At 39.3% G+C, this 12,376-nt stretch overlaps 1 protein-coding gene across 10 annotated transcripts in view; it reads left to right on the top strand.

Annotated features, from left to right (window-relative positions):
* The window catches only part of PDE4D (phosphodiesterase 4D), a 1,495,323-nt gene that overhangs the window by 1,323,471 nt on the left and 159,476 nt on the right, over nucleotides 1–12,376 (top strand). The gene's annotated exons all lie outside the window — the stretch shown is intronic.

Here is a 12,376-nt window from a genome sequence, read left to right as displayed (position 1 = left end):
CTGGATTCATCCATTTCTTTGCAGATCAGTTTCTCCTGTCTCCATCAGAAGCACTTTTATCCTGGAGTGAAACTTGGAAACCATACACCCATCTATGAACTATATTTTTATTTTACTTTCTAAATATCTCTCAAATCTGTCCTCTCCTCTCCAATTCACTCATACTTCTCGAGTCCAGGACTCACCAGCTCTCCCCTGGATTATAGTAGGAGTGCCCCAAATAGTGTTTTTATAACTGTTGGCTGCATGTAACGTTTTATTAAAAATATTATATAGAATTGAATTGAAAATAATGGAATAGCAAACCACATCTGTAATATCAAGGATAAGTATTGTTTTATGAAAATGTTGAGATACACACACACACACCACACACACACACACACACACACACACACCCATTTTGCCATGAAAATGTATTTCTTACTATAAATCAAAAAACTTAAGAACCACTTTCTTAAATAGTCTGTCTCTGGTATACTCTCCTCAGCTCTGCCTTCCTCAGTGCAACCAAACTGACGTAGCTGAAAAATGAGACATTCTGAAAACATCATAAAACCCTTATTAGTCACAAGATGAAATCTAATCTCCTTGGCATTGGTGCACAAGGCCCCTGCCCAGCTGTACACCATACCTCCTCTCCGGGCAGTCCCTGCCACCTGACGCTTTCCACCCACACACTGTGTCTCACAACTCGCTGTGTTTGCTTGTTCTCTGCTTCCCATCTAGAACTCAATTTATCTCTTAATTGCCTGTTTCACTTCACCTCATTCTTTGGGTGAGGTGACACCTGAAATCTAAGTCCTATTCCTTTCCTCAGGTTGGGTCAGACCCTTGTCCTCTGTGTTTCCATGGCCCCGTACCTACCTCTAGCATAACTCTAATGAAATTGTTCTAAAATTATAGTCTATACCTCTGTATTCTCAAATAGCCTTCCCGATGCAATGTCAGTTGTTTGCTGTCTTCACTGTACAGTGTGTGGTACTAGGACACCACTATGCTCAACTTGTGTGTGTCCAGTAGACCTGAACTCTGGAAAGTCTTCACCTTATATTTCTTCTCAGAACTTCCTAAAATGATAATTAAGGAGACTACAGAAGCAAAACATAGGGCAGTAGACGCCAACAATGAAAACTTTTTTCCTCCTGCACAGCAAGGAAAAGTGGGATGAAACTGTGCTTCTTGAACCCTTTGATAGAAGGGAATACCTTGAAAGAAGTGGGTGACGGATGGTCTTCTCCATGGTGTCACACTTCTGAATCAGAATGTGAGAAGCCATGCTGTTACTGGCCTATTGTTTCATTGGCCAGTATGTTAAATAACTCAGGTGTTTCCGTTAAAGGACAGGTTTTTGTGAGAAGGATAAAACTCCTTTTGCTTTATTCTGAGTGGCATTTAAGAGTAGCCTTACTCATGGCCAGTGAGGGTTGGGCTCTCACCCCCTGGTCACTGGTGGGCCTATGAGCGCACTATTTGTTCAGCTTTGTGGAAATTCTAACGCGGAATGTCTGTGATCTGCCAGCGTGCAGCTCCGTGCCAAGTGCACCTTGGAGCATTTCTGTGATGAGCGTAATGAGTTTTTTCCTTCTGATTTGGTCTGTAGTTTCATCCCTCCTCCCCAGTGTAAGACTAGACCTCTTTGATATCTCTTTTCATACTTTGGCTACCCTACCCCTCCACTTTTCCTTCTCCTTTTCTTGAGAGGGGAAGACCAACTCCGTAGAGCCTTCCTTTTGTGCTTTGGGCCAGTTCTATTGAGTTGTTTTATGGTCTCGGACTTAGAGCTGCCTCAGCACTCAACACTAGCCCCTGGACTGTGAGACTAATGAGAAAAGCAAAATGACCTCAAGTAAAAGGAAGTGGTTTGTGTTGTGGAGAGAAACTTGGAAAGATACACCACCAAGAACACTAAGGGCTCTGTTTTCCCTACTGTCTGCCACTGGGTTAACACATTTCAAAATAACCAGTGAATTAAGTTAATTCCATCAAATGGCTAGTCGATACAGTCAAGAGGAAGGGAAAATAAACGAATGGTGTTTTGGATGACTGGTTTAAGCTTTGTGTATCTTTAATCTTACTCATTTCCAGGGAATAATTTTAACTCTTAAGGAAATGCAGACTACTACAGGTTAGTTCAATACAAAAATACATTTTAAAAGGTATTCATATTCAACACACGTGGTTTTCCCGAGGACCGTTAAAACAGGTAGAAATGAGATAGTGGGCATAGAAACTTGGATGATAATATGGGGAAAGTAAGGTTAAAATCATTAGCAGAAACTTACATCTTTTTCATTCTTCCACTGTCTGAATATCTGTCCTCCTTACTTCCTTCATTTCGTTCTTTCCTTTGTTCTTCTGTTCCTCCTCTTTAAACCTCCGTAACGGTGACACAAACTCTGTGCCAAGCATGGTGTTAAGAGGTGACATACATGATCACATTTAATTCTCACAACAACCCACTGAGGTAGGTAGAAGGATTACATCATTCTACAGAAAAGGAAACTGAGGCTCAGGGAATTTAAGGATATTTGCCTCAGTTGGAAATTCTGGAAAGTTGTACAGCTGGGGTTCAAACCTTGGCAGTTATATTTCAGATTCCACACCCTGAACAAAATTCTACTGTCCCCCTCATTTCATTGAAGTTCACTTTAGTTTTCTCCACATTCTCCTCTTTTCTTATCTTCTGCACTATACTCTCTTCCCATTTCCCTTTCATTATATCCTCTGCTTCTTCTTTCCCCAGTCTTATCTCTCACTTTCCCCCGTTTGTCTGGGACCTCCCATTCCTTATCTAACATCTCTTTCCTTACCTTCTTCTCAGCTCCCTAATCCTGCATCACACTCCCCTCAAGATGTCCCCTCATTCCTCACTGCAGTCTCTCCCAGGTCCAGACCCTGCCCCATCTGTCATTTTTCTGCCTCTGCTTTCCTAATATCTCTCTCTCTAAGTTAGAAGTGGTGCCCAGTTTTAAGCACAAGACAAAGCATGGTTATGTTCAAGAGCCTGTGCCCCTCTGCTCCCATACACAAGGAGTACTGTCTGTGATTATCAAGTGATTATAAAAAGGAATTTCATTCCTGCCAGAGATCTCACGAATTAGGCTTTTGTTGAACTCCAGATGGTCTCTAGTGACTAGAAGGCCTCTCGCTCTGATCACTACCAGGAAGTGAGCTCCAGGCAACAGATAGAAACGAACCCCAGAACGGTGAGATCCGAGACGAGTAAAATTCCTATGTATAATTCAATTTCAGTAAACGCTGAGGGGAACACCGTGATGTAGTACTTTGAACAAAATTATATTTTACTCAAGTGACCATGTTTTCAACCAGTCAGTACAGGACAGAGGAGTCTCATTTCCTTGAATCAAAGCTGTTTGGTGACTTTTCCTGGAAATACTCTAAGAGTTCCAAGAAAGGACTCCAGATTCCCAAGCTGCTGGCAAAGAGCAGGCATCTTCTCTTCACACGGTAATTCACAAAAATCCCTCATCAGCATATGGTAACATTACGATCAGATTGGCTTGGTTATCAGAAATAACTAGGTCAAAATAAAAGTCATTCTCACATGAATGAGGGTGTTAACGTTTTGAGGAATCATGACGTTCTAGAGACCTTCAACTTTCTCTTTTGCTTGTAGGACATATAGTATCTTTCTTGAGACTCTGCCGTTTGTCTGTTTGCTTGCACGTCCAGTGTGTTTTCTTTTTGTGGACTCACTTCCAGTATTCATCCTCTGCTTTTTTGTTGTCCCAGCTTGCACATGGCTTGCCAAAGCTTCTCCAGCCCCAGTTTTACTTCAGACCACCTATAGATGCATTTTTTTGACACCTCCTAACACCAATTACCTTACTTGCAATTTCTCATTTATAGTTACAAGTAAACAGAACCTACAAATTTACAAATACAATAGGACAATTTTTCATTCTCCTTGTATATTATAGGCCACTGGTTACTAGTGAGCCCATGAATTGCCTGCCTTTGGGTTAGATCTCCAGACCTGGTCTCTTCAACAATTTGGACAACATTCTCTTAACAAATAATTTCTTGATAGTCTCCCATGTGCCAGACCTAAGCAAGGCTCTTGGGATCCAATGATGACCCAAAGAGGCTTTATCCTTGGTCTTAGTCCCTATAATTGGGGGCCAGGAGAAGGGCCAGTATTAATCATATAATCACAGTACTGAATATAAAATTCCAAACTCAAGTATGTGATATGAAGGAAAATTTCTATGAGAGTGGCAGACTAGAAGCCCGGTCTGCCTGTGCTCCTGGCATCTCCTGCAAAAATAAATACTTACATCCAGCAAACTGAGTGTTCAGAGAAGATTCCAGAGACATGTCACCCAATGAAGAAGAATGAGCAAATTTAGCCCAAAAGCCATTTCTTCTATTTGTGATGATCCTACTTCAGAGCTTCCCTCCCGGCTGTCCCACCCAGAAAAGATCTCTTTCTTTGAAAGGTGGGCACTGGCTCCTCTTCCTCCATCAAAACAACTGGAACATCTTCCTTTCAGCTCGAAGGCTCTGAATTTGGACCTCCCATGTGGTAGGACTCTAGACTAATCCCTTAAGCCTGCTAGATTTCCAAAACATTCATTCAGATTTGGAATGCCTGGGGGCCTCTTGGGTCACCCTGGCTGTGCTACTTTCTGCACTTGTAGTTTATTTTATTTTATTTATTTATTTATTTTTGCAGTACGCGGGCCTCTCACTGTTGTGGCCTCTCCCGTTGCGGAGCACAGGCTCCAGACGCGCAGGCTCAGTGGCCATGGCTCACGGGCCCAGCCACTGCACGGCATGTGGGATCATCCCGGACCGGGGCATGAACCCGTGGGCCCTGCATTGGCAGGCGGAGTCTCAACCACTGCGCCACCAGGGAAGCCCGCATTTTATTTTTTATTTTTTAATTTTTTTCAAAGTGTGAACCCTCACACATATTGATGCCTAGTTTTGCTTTGAACTGCTTCTTGTTTTCTTGGTCTTCTGTCTTTTACACAATTCTGTCTTCTAAATTCACAATAGGTCATATTGAGGTTGGTGTCTTGACTGCCTCCACAGCTTTTTACAAATTTTTATTTATTTATTTTTGGCTGCATTGTGTCTTCATTGCAGTGCGCGGGCTTCTCATTGTGGTGGCTTCTCTTGTTACAGAGCACGGGCTCTAGGCACATGGGCTTCAGTAGTTTTGGCTTGTGGGCTTAGTTGTGGCTCATGGGCTCTAGAGTGCAGGCTCAGTAGTTGTGGTGCACGGGCTGAGTTGCTCCGCGGCATGTGGGATCTTCCCAGAGCAGGGCTCGAACCCGTGTCCCCTGCATTGGCAGGCAGATTCTTAACCACTGTGCCACCAGGGAAGCCCTGCACTTGCATTTTAAACCCTTAGAGTCAGGATTTCACCTAAAGACTTCCAAGTAATTGCTTAGATGGCACCAAAAAGATATCCAGGTTTAAAAAAAAAAATTCGGTACAAATGAGTCTGTTGGGTTTGTTTTGCAAGATGCAATGATGGGGGAGAGACGGGCTTCCTTTTGGACAACTCTGCCAAAGCCATTCTGAGTTGTAGTCATGCTTGATCTCAAATCTATTGACAAGAAAAATTCAAGGAGCTGGGGAAAGACGAAGTTTACTTTTGTCTTTTAACTAACCAGTGCAGCCACAGAGAACCAGCCGTAGGAACCTGACATGAAAATCTTAAGGACTGTTTCTTCAGACTCTGAAATTCTCCTAAGTCCCCATCCCAATATCACTCAAGGTCTTAAAACCTTTATTTGTCCCTAAACTGTAACTTGTGCCTGGAATTCCTACTCTAGGGTTCCCTGGTAATTTTAATAGTGTGGTTTGATGCTGCAGCCAGCTTCTCCATGGTTTGGGAGTTAAATGGAACACACTGATTTGGTCTGCTCTAATAGCTCTTGGAAGAATGTCAGGACAAATTACATTCCAAATAAGGTAGCACCTGAAAGAACCCAGTTGCTTAGTGAAAGGACTTTATACTGCAGAAAGGAGGGCTTAGCAATTTCTGCTGACCCCTAAATGATTAAGAGGAAGTACTTACTATTGATCGAACTGAATTTGGAATTGGCTTTGGACTCAAATGCAGACCATTCACTTAGATTCACCGATCATTTGTGCGTCTAGTTCTTCTGTTTGCTTTTCTGCCTAGTTAAGCCTGAGGATATGTGTTAAAGAGAAAGTGGTATTCTTAAACTAACGGGTACCCTTACAGAAAAGGGGGAGGGCAATAATTTACACCTTTGCTCAAAGCACCAAGTTCTGTGAGCTGATGATGGCCCTGTTTAGGCAATGATTACTGCCATTACTACTCAAGTAGGTCTGGCATTTCTTACACATAATCTTGATGCCCAGGTCCATGCTGAGCAAAAGCATTACAGGATTTCACAGCCTGATGTTGGGCAGCTTTTCTTTTGAACAATAGTTAAACATCATTGGTGCGTTTGGATGGTGTGTGGTTTTAGAGTAATAGAAATATTTTTCCTACTATTTAGAACAAACCAACTTAAAAAAAAACATATATATCTATATACATATACTTTATATACTATATATTTCCATACATTATAATATACATGTACATATGTATTTTGGTAAATAGTTTATTTCCAGTAGATCTTTACTATAGGTCTACTGCATAGCCTATTATCTATGGAGTTCCTTTTAAAAAGTCTTCATTGGGGATGGATTTATGCCAGGGAAAACAGGTTACATGTAAAATACAACAAATACCTCATTAAAATAATGACAAATAACTTGTATTCTGAGCTTCCTATGCAGGTGCTGGGCTAAGCTCTCTACCTGCGTTGTTAATTCTCACTTTCATCCATGTGAGGTTCAGGTCTGTCGTTATTATCTCCATGACACAAATGAGACACAGAAGCTTAGAGAAGAGGAATAACTTGAGGGTTTAGACAGTATTTGAGGAGTTACTGTAAAAAGAAAACAGAAAAGTCTCCTTCAGTTTTTATAAATGTGCTTCTTGCCCCACTTATCATATATAATTTTTCTCCTCTCCCCTCAATTGAAATAAGGGCACACGGCCTGTACATTGTAGGACCAGGGCTCTAAAGTCACTGCCACCAAAATCCCAACAAAGTAAAAGTCAGCAATTTAGGAAAATACATTTCTTTTTTCTAATTGAGGATACCTCCATTTGACATGAATAAATTACCAAGTTAAGATTATTGGCTTGAGTACCAAATCATCTCTCTGCTAAGAAAAACAGGAAATAACTCAGATGCAAATGATGCAAGTGACTGCTGAGTTAGGAAGACATTCGAAAATCCCCTCATGCCAATAAATTACACATTGGTGGCCTAATGTAATTTAGTGGGCGATATGCGTAACTGGCTCTCTTATTTGAAAGATTATGGAGACTAGAGAATGGGAAGGCCAAGAAAAAACTCTTCAAATAATAGAATTTTATGGGAAAAAATAAATACCACATCTCACTGGACATTGTTGGAGAGAAGCATAGAAATTTTGGCAAAAGAAACCAATGATAAGAAATAGTTACTAAGTTAAAGCTCTTGAGTTGAATTTATAAATATTTATAGAGCCAACTAGAATTGTGGAGGCAAAAACAGGACTTTAAGAAATTCTAAATGCCATTTATTTAGAGAATCATTAAAGGACTAGAGATTTAAACAGTGTCAAAACTTGTGATCTTCAGGGGTCACACTCAAGGTGAGATTGTAGACCAGTAACACTGTGTTCCAATTTAGCCAATTTGGTCCTCATACCACTGCCCAGCTCATTGAAAAATGTAGGCTGCTTGGACAAGCAATTAATTTTATCAATATTCAAAACTGACTCCATCTTAGGAATAAGTTGAAGATTTAGACAATATTTGAGTTTTTCAAAGTCTCCCCCAGTCCAACTGAAAACTCTTGATAAGTATTTCTTTTCTACTGCTCAAAATAATTTTTGTCCTCTAGTCTCAACCGTACCATAAGAATTTATCTTTTGTTGTGTTGTAAGGAATATTTAAAACAGAAGTATCAAAGGCACTCGATTTTTTTTTTTTTTGACACTCAATTTTTTAAATTTTACGTGGAACTGTTGACATCATGGCCAGAGATGTGAAAGCATTGTTCAAGGGAAATATAGTTCTAACCTGAGTCTATCCTTTACGACATGTCTATTTATTTTATTATGGTAACTTTTTTACTCAGGAAATGAAGCTGTAGGCAACTGTTTTCTGCAGTTGTCCTGTAGAAAGCCTTATCTAATTATATTATCAATTTAAGCCCTAGTGCTCTGCTCTCGACAGAATCCGGATAAGGAGAAACTCTCCAAATCCAGTTTGGAAATAAAAGTATCAAAACTCAACAGTTTGCGCTGGACTGAGTTATTTGATCTTATTTGATTTGGAAGAAAGTGAGTCAGGCCATTTCCGTTTCTCTTTTAAAAAATTTTTTTTGGCTATGTTGGGTCTTCATTGTTGCACGTGGGCTTTCTCTAGTTGCGGTGAGTGGGGGCTACTCTTCATTGCGGTGCGTGGGCCTCTCATCGTGATGGCTTCTCTTTGTTTTAGAGCATAGGCTCTAGGTACGTGGGCTTCACGTGGGCTCAGTAGTTGTGGCTCGCGGGCCCTAGAGCGCAGGATCAGTAGTTGTTGAGCACGGGCTTAGCTGCTTTGCGGCATGTGGGATCTTCCCAGACAAGGGCTCGAACCAGTGTCCGCTGCATTGGCAGGCGGATTCTTAACCACTGCGCCACCAGGGAAGTCCCCATTTCCATTTCTTGATGAAACAACTAACTCATTTACTTGCTTTAAAGAAATGACTCTCTTCAGTGGCTTTGAACATGTTACATTTCTATCCTACGCTACCTGTAGTAATTACCCCTCATAGTTAGAATTGTTGCTTTTTTTTTAATAACTGAAAATAGATAATAGATGCTCATGCTTCAAAATTCAAAACATGTTCTAGCAAGGATCACATGTTAACAGTATCTTGTGTATTATATAAATACATTTTATACATATACAAGTAAAAAATACATATTTTCTAGAAACCTTTTAAAAACATGATAAGAAAGTGTTTAACCTTATTAAGTTAGTATTTTGAAAGGTATCATTAGGGGGAAAAAAAGCTTCCTGCAGTATTTTTTTCAGTATTATTTTTTAAAATAAGAACAGAATTTTGCTTTTTTTAAAAAAACCTATTAAAATTGTCTTCAGACACATATTTTAAGTTTTTCTTAAAATATATTTGTAAATATATTTATATTCATTAGACACTGCATAATTTGCCTGGACATGGAATGTATGAATGCAATCAGCAATTTTCATTTAGGGCTTAATATCATTAGACAGAAGATATCTTTCTTTCACCCTTTGCATATCTTTTCTTGCTTAATTCAGAAGATTTCTTATAACTCTGGGAATGGCTTGTACCTAGTACATTCTTTGCTGGAGAATGTAAAATTGCATTTAAAATTCATTCACTGGGAATCTGATTTTCTAAAAATCATACTGGGAAGGTGGATGTACATTTTCAGTAACCCAAGCTGGTCAGTAAATCTCATAGTATTGTTTTCTCATAATCTCTGTCCATAAGATGTGAACCGGGACTCCCCACTCTGCCCCCACCTACCTCATCCTAAGCCCAATTCCAGATAAGCACTAGAGTGAGAGGAAGCATGAAAGAGTAGGAAGAGCATGAATTTGGGAGCCTACCAAACCTGGGTTTAATTCCGCCTCCCCAATTTATTTACTGGGTGAATTCAGGAGAATCACTGGCCATCCATGAGCCTCATTTCTATCATCTGCCACATAGTATGGTGATAATACCATGCATTATTACAAAGATTAAATGAGACCATATGGAGAATGCCTAAGACAACTTTGTACTTGAAAATGGTCATTCGATTAAATCCACGCTTTGTTTTCTTTAAGATTAAAATATTTTTTTTCTGCATTTTCCAACTTCCTATCTTTCATGGTATATGTATTCTCTAATAAAAAGCCACACATTTTAGCATCTCTTTAAAAGAGCAAGGACATCTATAAAATAACAACAACAAAAAGTAACTTCTGGATAGGAATCTTGAATTGTTAAACGGGGAGAGTCTCCAGCAGGGAAATATATAAACTACTTATGTCAAACCCTAAGTTAGTCAGTCTAACTAGGCTGATCATTTGTTTTGATGTGATTTATATGTCACCTTTTAAACAATTTATGTTAAATCTGCATTTTTCTTACCTGCCTACTTGATTGCATGCTGCTGCAGGATAGACTTTATTGAAGCCAAACTTTGTCAAAGTTCAGGACACCTAGATATAAACTTTATACACTGTCAGTACTCAAAAATGCTTGCTTAAGACACACAAATCCTTGTTATATGCAGCCAATTAATTATGAAGTTAATTTTAACAGCTGAAATATTGTGAAGATTAACATTCAAACCACCACTCATCTTTTTTTCTCATTGAACAATGTAATGAATAACGTTCACTGATTTTTTATTTTTTGGTCTCATTCCGTCTTCTATGAGTATACCATTTACAGCCTTCTAGTTCATCTGGATAAGTCACTTGGTGTGAAACAACGGACTGTTAGGGCAGGGAAGGACCTCACTGATCATCGATGCAAGGTCCAGCTTAGAGACAAGGCAAGTGACTCATCTCAATCGTCAGTGGTCACAACTGGTCAGTGGCCAAAACTCACATTTCTTGACCCACAGCACACTTGGATTTCTACACAACTGGCCATCTTGGTTAAGGATAAGAGAAGAATTATTTTCTCTTTACCAAAAGAAAATTAGACTAATAAAGTCATTAGAAAGATGTTTCCTTTTTATAAACCATAGAGAATTTCCTAATGGTTCCCTTTTTTGGATTTGTGATCTTCAAGACATGCAGCGAACCTCTATAATTGGATTAAAGTGAAAGCACATGATCATGAGGAAATTGAAGTACCTTTGCCTAATTCTCCTTTGCTAGCCAGCTTCAGGGATGGAAGCACACATTGTGACAAGCAGTGAACCAATATTAACCTTGTGCAATTCTCGAGACTCAGTTGCACCTTCCCAAGTTCAAAGCCTACAAATTCATTTTTTTTTTAATTTTTGAATTTTATTTTTTTATATAGCAAGTTTTTATTAGTTATCCATTTTATACATATTAGTGTATATATGTCAATCCCAATCTCCCAATTCATCACACCACCCACCCCCACCCCCGCTGCATTCCCCACTTGGTGTCCATATGTTTGTTCTCTACATCTGTGTCTCAATTTCTGCCCTGCAAACAGGTTCATCTGTACCATTTTTCTAGATTCCACATATATGCCTTAATATATGATATTTGTTTTTCTCTCTCTGACTTACTTCACTCTGTATGACAGTCTCTAGATTCATCCATGTCTCTACAAATGACCCGATTTCGTTCCCTTTTATGGCTGAGTAATATTCCATCGTATATATGTACCACAGCTTTATCCATTCATCTGTCTATGGGCATTTAGGTTGCTTCCATGACCTGGCTATTGTAAGTAATGCTGCAATGAACTTTGGGGTGCGTGTGTCTTTTTGAATTGTGGTTTTTCTCTGGGTATATGCCCAGTAGTGGGATTGCTGGGTCATATGGTAATTCTATTTTTAGTTTTTTAAGGCACCTCCATACTGTTCTCCATAGTGACTGTGTCAATTTACATTCCCACCAACAGTGCAAGAGGGTTCCCTTTTCTCCACATCCTCTCCAACATTTGTTGTTTGTAGATTTTCTGATGATGCCCATTCTAACCGGTGTGAGGTGATACCTCATTGTAGTTTTGATTTGCATTTCTCTAATAATCAGTGATGTCGAGCATCTTTTCATGTGCTTCTTGGCCATCTGTATATCTTCTTTGGAGAAATGTCTCTTTAGGTCTCCTGCCCATTTTTGGATTGGGTTGTTTGTTTTTTCAATATTGAACTGCATGAGCTGTTTATATATTTTAGAAATTAATCCTTTGTCTGTTGATTCACTTGCAAATATTTTCTCCCATTCTGAGGGTTGTCTTTTCATCTTGTTTATGGTTTCCTTTGCTGTGCAAAAGCTTTGAAGTTTCATTAGGTCCCATTTGTTTATTTTTGTTTTTATTTCCATTACTCTAGGAGGTGGATCAAAAAAGATCTTGCTATGATTCATGTCAAAGAGCATTCTTCCTGTATTTTCCTCTAAGAGTTTTATAGTGTCAAGTCTTACATTTAGGTCTCTAATCCATTTTGAGTTTGTTTTTGTGTATGGTGTTAAGGAGTGTTCTAATTTCATTCTTTTACATGTAGCTGTCCAGTTTTCCCGGCACCACTTATTGAAGAGACTGTCTTTTCTCCATTATATATCCTTGCCTCCTTTGTCATAGATTAGTTGACC

Source organism: Kogia breviceps, chromosome 4 (genome assembly GCF_026419965.1).
Source record: "Kogia breviceps isolate mKogBre1 chromosome 4, mKogBre1 haplotype 1, whole genome shotgun sequence".
Lineage (NCBI taxonomy): Eukaryota > Metazoa > Chordata > Mammalia > Artiodactyla > Physeteridae > Kogia > Kogia breviceps.
The sequence above is the reverse complement of the archived record's forward strand: the minus strand, read 5'-3'. Positions and strand labels throughout refer to the sequence as shown.